Source organism: Taeniopygia guttata, chromosome 19 (assembly GCF_048771995.1).
Source record: "Taeniopygia guttata chromosome 19, bTaeGut7.mat, whole genome shotgun sequence".
Taxonomy (NCBI): Eukaryota; Metazoa; Chordata; class Aves; order Passeriformes; family Estrildidae; genus Taeniopygia; species Taeniopygia guttata.
Window position 1 is genome coordinate 5,957,057 of NC_133044.1, and position 7,183 is coordinate 5,964,239.

Genomic DNA, 7,183 nt, shown 5'->3' on the forward strand with positions numbered 1-7,183 from the left:
AGGAGGTGGCATTACCTCTCTTACCTTGTGTTACCTTAATCTCTTATGTAATTTGATTTTAAAGGAGTTAGTGAAAGAGCACAGCGTTTGAAATGTCAGTCCTCCTCTAAGACAATAATTAAACTGCTGAGAGCCACCTCTTTCTCGTTAAGAACAAAAGCCTTGATTTAGCATCTCCATAAATTTCCCTTACATTCATCCTCTTGTGAATATAAAAATAAATGTCTGCAAGAAGATGGTGATGACGAGTTCTGTTGCTGACTTCTTTGAAGGTAAGCTTTAATGAAGGAAGTTATTAATTCACTTTTCCTCCGTGCTCTGCGCTGCTTACGCTGTTGCTTTGAATTGCTCTCATCCGTGTAGGCTGAATTCTAAGTTGAACAGACTTTATTTTGATGAGTGAAGGAAAAGCCAAAGCCCAGCACCTCTCGAGGAACTGAGGTGAATGTTGGTTTGAGCCAGAAAACATGGGATAGTTGCTTACAAGATATCTAAAAGTCATGGATACTTTTTGATCACTGTCTTTTATCTTCCTCTCATGTATTTTTTGTCTGAGCTCTCTTAACTGGTTTTTGGGTTTTTTTTAAATTTTAATTAATGTATCATTCTGTACCAGAGCACACAGTTGTGACTGTTGTAGATGCACAGAGAATAAAATGCCTGGTTCTTTTCCCGCCCTGTGGAAGATGTGGGCAAAGAGGACAGCAAGCAGAGTCCTTGTCACTCCTCTGCAGAAATCCAGCGTGTTAAAAGCTTGGTTCTTTACAGGAATAGTCATGAAATAGAAGCGTTGGCAGTCATTACTCAGCAGGCTTGGAACAAAGTAATTATTAGGTGGTATTAATAGAATTAAAGATCGTGTTGGAGGGGGGCAGGGGAGGATGTTGGAACTGGAGGACACTGAGGAGGAGTGACAGGCCAGACCTGGTAAATGTGGCAGAGAATGTTGCAAACAATAAATGGAAAGCATGTGGCAGACTGTTCTAACTGGGTGTAGGGGTCTTGCAGGCCTGTCAGCAATTTCAAACCTGAAATAGGCAGCACAGAGTGTTAGAAACGGTGTGTGTGCACCTGCAGAGGGCTGTGTCCAGTCTGGTGCCCAGGTGGTCCACGAGGCTGCAGGGAAAGCCTTGCCTTGCAACCAGCAGGACAGGAGCAACATTTGTTCCAGTCCTGCTATTTTTAATACAGCAGATAGAGCAGATTTCTGAGCGTTGGAGACTTTTCAGAACTTGAGGTTCATCGTGTGGCTTAGGTTATTCAATCTTTTCTTGTGTCAGCAGTCCAAACCCAGCAAAGTCTGAGGGAATTGCATGGACAAGCAGAAAGCTTTGCTTGTACCAGTAGGGACTCAGGGGCAGCATGGGCAAGTGGAGCTGAGGTGGAAGAGGATTATGTCTCAGCACCTGCTGACTTTTAGGTTCTCCAAGGTCTCCTTCAAATCTCCTGAATGTTAACAAAGCCCCTGCACTGTTTGGATTTTGGGGTTGTTTCTTCTTCTCTCCAATCCCATGCTGCATTTTTGGAGTTGCAGTTATTCCCTGTGCTGGAAATCTCCCTTTTGGGAAAGGAGAGGAGACACCCTTTTGTGGGTTTCTGCCATGAAGTCAGAGGCCAGAAGAACACTGGCTAAAGGTGAGGAATGGGCCTGTGTCAGTGTTCCCTGCTCAGTCACTGTGCTGTCCCTGTGGCTGGGCAGTGCTGTGCTGGGTAACAATCCCTCTGGAGACTGGAGATGGTTTGTAAAGGTGTGGCTCATCCCACCCCTTCTCTCTGAGCAGATTCCTGGAGGAGGAAGGGATCTGGGGCATATCCCTCCCTGGGAGGAGCAGGAACCAGCTGGGTGTACCCAGATAAGCCAACACTCTGTCCTGGAAGTTGTTTCCTGTTGCTGTGGCTCTGAGACAAGACCTTCATCCTGTCTCCTCTGAGTTCTGCAGCGGGGCTGCCCTGCTCAGTCCCAGCACTCATTGCAGTGCTGGCAGCCTTTGTGTTAACCTCCTGTGGAGGGGTGTGACCAGCTCTGGGGGAGGTGGAAAACCTGCCCTGTGCAGATTGGGTTTCATCCATTTTACTGAGCAGACTTTTGCCTTGATGGTCTCTAAGCACTTCTTCCCCTGCAGCATCATTTCTGCACATGGAGCTGCCACCTCCTCGGGCAGCCCAGCCCCGCACCGGAGCACAGATGTCGAGATACAGAGGAGATGTGTGTGGAGAGTAATAAATAAAGATTCTCCAGATGGCCATATGTCAGGTCACTCGAGCCCACCTGCTGCTCCTGCCCTGCTGCAGCAGCACGTTCAATGCAGGAGAGGATAGAACATGGAGAAAAGCAAATGCTGAATGGTGTAACTCAGGCCTCATCCTGATCATCGTTGTCCTGGGGGGCTTCAGGAGGCATGACCACAGGAGCAGGCTGGCAGACCTGTGTCTGTGATTCCTGGGAAATCTGTTTTCCCTTCCTGGCTCTGTGCAAGGGCTGGTGCTTTGGTGTGGGGGTACAGCCCTCCCTCCCTCCTCTCTGGGTGCTGAGAGCTGCCAGCAGCACTTTCCTTGGGCTAAGGCTGGGACAGCTGCAGCAGGCGTGGCTGAGCCTGAGGACATTCCGTGGCATTTTGGGGATATTTAGGAGAGGCAGAAGAAAGAGCAACAGTTTAGTGCAGCCTCTGCCTTGCCAAAGCTGGCTGCCTTCCCAGCTCCAGCAAAAGAGCAAGACTGGAAGGACTGAAGGGGCTGGAGGTACTTCAGAGAGGTGCTGGGTAACTATTGCCCTCTCTCAGGAGCCCATCTCCAAAATTCACAATCTCCAGTGATTTCTCCCCACAAAAGCTGCCAGGACAGAGAGATGTTGCTGCCCTTTCCCTCCCTGCACCACCAGCCCTGGGGTACCTTGTGCTCAGCCTCACGTTACTGGGGCTGGCAGTTCAGAGCAGGCAGCGCATCCCCTGCCCAGGAATGTGGAAAGGAGAGGTGGAAATACACCCCGAGGTTGGCTGGATGTAGCTGTGGGCACAGGCAGATCTCCCCCACAACCAGATCAGCTTCCCCCTTTCCTCACAGGGCAAGGGCAGAGGGTTTTAACATGAGCAAGAGCATCACAAACCATCTGAGCTGCGGATTTGGCTTTGCACAGAGCTCTCCCCCTCCCCTGGCTCTCCTGCCTGGCCACGGGCAGTGTGAAATCATCACCTCTGCATTCCCTGCTCTTGATTTCCTGCAGTGCCCAGAGCTCCCACTTCCCTCCGGGGTGCCTCAGAGCAGAGCTGGAGAGCGGGGCGAGGCGGGAGGGTTTGTTTGCATTTACAGGGAAACCTGTTAATAAAGGAGACCAAGGGGACTGCTCTTTTCCTGGCTGCGGGAGCAGATGGCTGGAGAACGCAGTGCAATTAATATGCAGGGAGTCCTGCCGGGGCAGGGATTTGATTGCCTGTTAGGAGAGGTTAGCACGCTCAAGCTGAGCCCTGCCACCACACTGCCTGTCCCTGGCACCTGCTGCCTGCAGGGACTCTGTGGGGACGCTGGGACAGAGTGGATGGGGTCACAGATGGGACTGTGGGCACCAGATGTGGGGCAGGATGCAGCTGGGGACTCCGGGACAGTGGCAGGTCTCTGCTTCTCCCATGCTGGGTGATGCTCTGGGAGGGTTTGCCCTTTGGATTTGTAAAAGCAAAAGGTGGCTCTGGTGATGAATGACTGCTCAGAGGTACTTCCAGGCTGGAGGGGCAGCTCTGGATTGTGTTCTTTCCTCCTGGACCCGTTACCTCTGGGTAAGGAGGTGCCCAGGAAAGCAGCAGGCAGGAGTTCCTGGATGAGCTGAGTGAGGTGAGCACAGGAGGTGTGCATCTCCTTGCTGCAGCACAGCGCTGGTACAGAACATTTCCCAGGGCTTCAAAGAGTGACCCAATAAATCCACAGGGAAAAAAAAACCCTTCCAAGGGCTAGCAGGGTTAGGGAGCCTTGAGGAAGTAGGAAACCCAGCAAACCCACCCCAGCACTGAGCCTGGGCCATGAGGCCACACGGTCAAGCCCGAATCGGTGGGAGCCACCAGGCCACAATCAAACAGCCCAAGGTCACCCTGGACACGTGTGGGGCTGTCCCTGTGCCCCATCCCCATCCCATCCTGGGCTCTCACGGTATTTCGGTGCTCTCAGCCCCTTCCTCTTCATACCTTTGCTTTCCCCATCCCCACACACACATTTTCTGGTATTTTCTTCCCTCCCTGCCTCGTGGAGGTTGTTGAGCACCATGAAAGGCAGTGCCAGGCTTTGATCAGGGGCTGCTGCCTGTGTGGTGCCAGCAGCACGTTCCTGCATGGCACTGCCACTGCCGGCTGCCCTTTCTTCTGCATCGGGAGGAGGCTGCTGGAGATGTCCAACCTCAGCACAAATCCTTGCAATTAGGCCTGTTCTGCTGCCTGCCTCCTTTGATCTCCTTGAATTATTTATCGCCTTTCCTTTCTCCTCTTTCCTAAATCCTCGGTTTCTTTCAAGTGCTGATTTCCCTCCTCTCCCCCAGCCGTGGCTGGCTCTGCCTGTTTGCCTGCAATTACCGACCCTTCTGCTCCTTCCATCTCTCCCCTTTTGTTCTCTACCAGATCACTCCTTGCTGCTCTCATGGCTTCACCCTGCCCACTTGTCTGACAGCATTTCTTCCTGCTTTTTTTTGATTTTTCTCACCTGGCTGGCTATTGCCTCTCTCCATCCCATTCCAGGTGTGGCTCTGGCTGTGTTTGCTGCCCTGGGCTGGGCTATGCCCCATCTCCCACTGCTGTTCTCCGGTCAAACCCTGCAGTGGTCCTGCCACAAAGCCCTGGCTCCTGGCCAAAACCAGGAACCCCCATGGGGCTCCTGTCCTTGCCATGCCAGGATCTCCCTCTGCTGCTTTTCCATCCCTCATTTCTTTGTTTCCCAGGGCCTGATGCATTATTCAGCGCTGCGGCCGCTGCGGGGTGTTGGGAAGATAACGTTGCTGCAAAGGGCACGGGCTCAGCCTGGCGATGCTGGGTTTGCTGTCATGGGCTGATTTCCCCCTCCAGCATTAAACCAGGAATAGTCCTGACCATGCAGGAGGTGTCTCCTAGGAGGTGACATCTGCTGTCAGCCCTGAGGGGGACATGGCAGGGACAAGGGTAGGAGCAGGGGGAGGCAGCAGTGGTCCTGGCTGTGCTCCAGGGGCTGCATCTCCCAAATCCAGCCCCACTGCCTGGCTGGAGTTTAATAGAGAGGCAGGTCCAACACATGGCCCCGTGTTTCTGTAGTCCTGACGTGGATAATGGATGCAGGATGCAGGTTTTGCTCGGCAGATGTAGCAAACAACCCCAAAATGTTGTTTAATCCTTGTGGAAAGAGGATGCTCGTGCCCCCCAACTCTGTTTGCACCTGGGCATGTGAACCCCCAGCTGGACCCGTCCCCATGGCTGCTGCCACCTCAGCCTGTGCACAGGGACAGGGAGGAGGGTGAGGGATGGAGGGATTTTGGGCTGGTGCTGCTGGCAGCATTTTGGTTCCTGGGTTGAAACAGCATCACCCAGCTGCCACCAGCTGTGGGGACATCCCCACCAGGACAGGCCTCTCCAGCCTCGGCTGCCCCCAGGAAAGCTCAAAGCTCCCTTTACACCCCATCTCTGACTTCCCATCCCCGTCTCTGCAAAAACTCCCTCCCCAAATCCTGCTCTGAGGCCAAAACCCCCATGGAGTGATGGCCAGGTGCTTTTGTTGGGCTCTGCTTGGGAAGCTGCAGCCAAATTCAGGAGGGAGCTGCAGAGCCCAACCAGTGCAAGGGAAACTGAGCCAGGGGTGGGACCAGGTGTCCTCAGCCAGATGCGTTTGGTGGCCCTGGCAGAGCAACTGGGGTGAAATCAGAGTGTTTTGGGAAGATAAACCCTGACCATGACCACACTGGCCAGTTTTGAGGTGGATTAGGGGAGGTTTGGCAGCTTTCCCCCTTCTCTGGTTTCACCATTTCCATCACCGCTGTGTGAGGGCTGGGGGCTCTGTGTGAGGACTGGGGGCTCTGTGTGAGGGCTGGGGGCTCTGTGTGAGGATGAAGGCCAGGTCTGTGGAAGGACAGGAGTCTATGGAATGACGGGTGTCTATGGAATGATGGGGGTCTGTGTAAGGATGACAGGGTATGTGTAAGGATGGGCTCTGTGTAAGCACAGGCTCTGTGTAAGTACACGTTCTGTGGAGTTACACATTCTGTGGAGTTACACACTCTGTGTAGTTACACGCTGTGTGTAGTTACACGCTCTGTGTGTTACATGCTCATTGTTACACTCTGTGTTACACACTGTGTTACACACTCTCTGTAGTTATACTCTGTGTTACACACTCTGTGTGTTACACGCTCTGTGTTACACTCTGTATGTAGTTACACACTGTAGTTACACGCTCTGTGTTACACTCTGTGTTATACGCTCTGTGTTACACTGTGTGTAGTTACACTCTGTGTGTTACACGCTCTGTGTTACACTCTGTGTTACACGCTCTCTGTACTTGCACGCTGTGTTACACGCTGTGTGTAGTTACACACTCTGTGTTACACTCTGTGTTACACTCTGTGTACTTACTCTGTGTTACATGCTGTGTGTTACACTCTGTGTGTTACACTCTGTGATACACTCTCTGTACTTACACACTCTGTGTTACACACTCTGTTACACTCTGTGTTACACTCTGTGTGTTACACACTCTGTAGTTACATACTCTGTGTTACGCTCTGTGTTACACACTCTGTGTTACGCTCTGTGTGTAGTTACACACTCTCTGTACTTACACACTCTCTGTGTTACACTCTGTGTTACACACTCTGTGTAGTTACACTCTCTGTGTTACACACTGTGTAGTTACACACTCTGTGTAGTTACACTCTCTGTGTTACACACTGTGTAGTTACACACTCTGTGTAGTTACACTCTCTGTACTTACACACTCTGTACTTACACTCTCTGTAGTTACACTCTGTGTTACACACTCTGTGTTACGCTCTGTGTGTAGTTCCACACTCTCTGTAGTTACACTCTGTGTTACACACACTCTGTGTTACACGCTCTGTGTACTTACACACACTCTGTAGTTACACTCTCTGTTACACTCTCTGTTACCCGCCCGGCGCTCTCCGCAGCGCGGTGCAGGCGCGGTGCAGTTGCGGTGCAGTTGCGGCCTCCGGCCGGCAGGCGGCGCT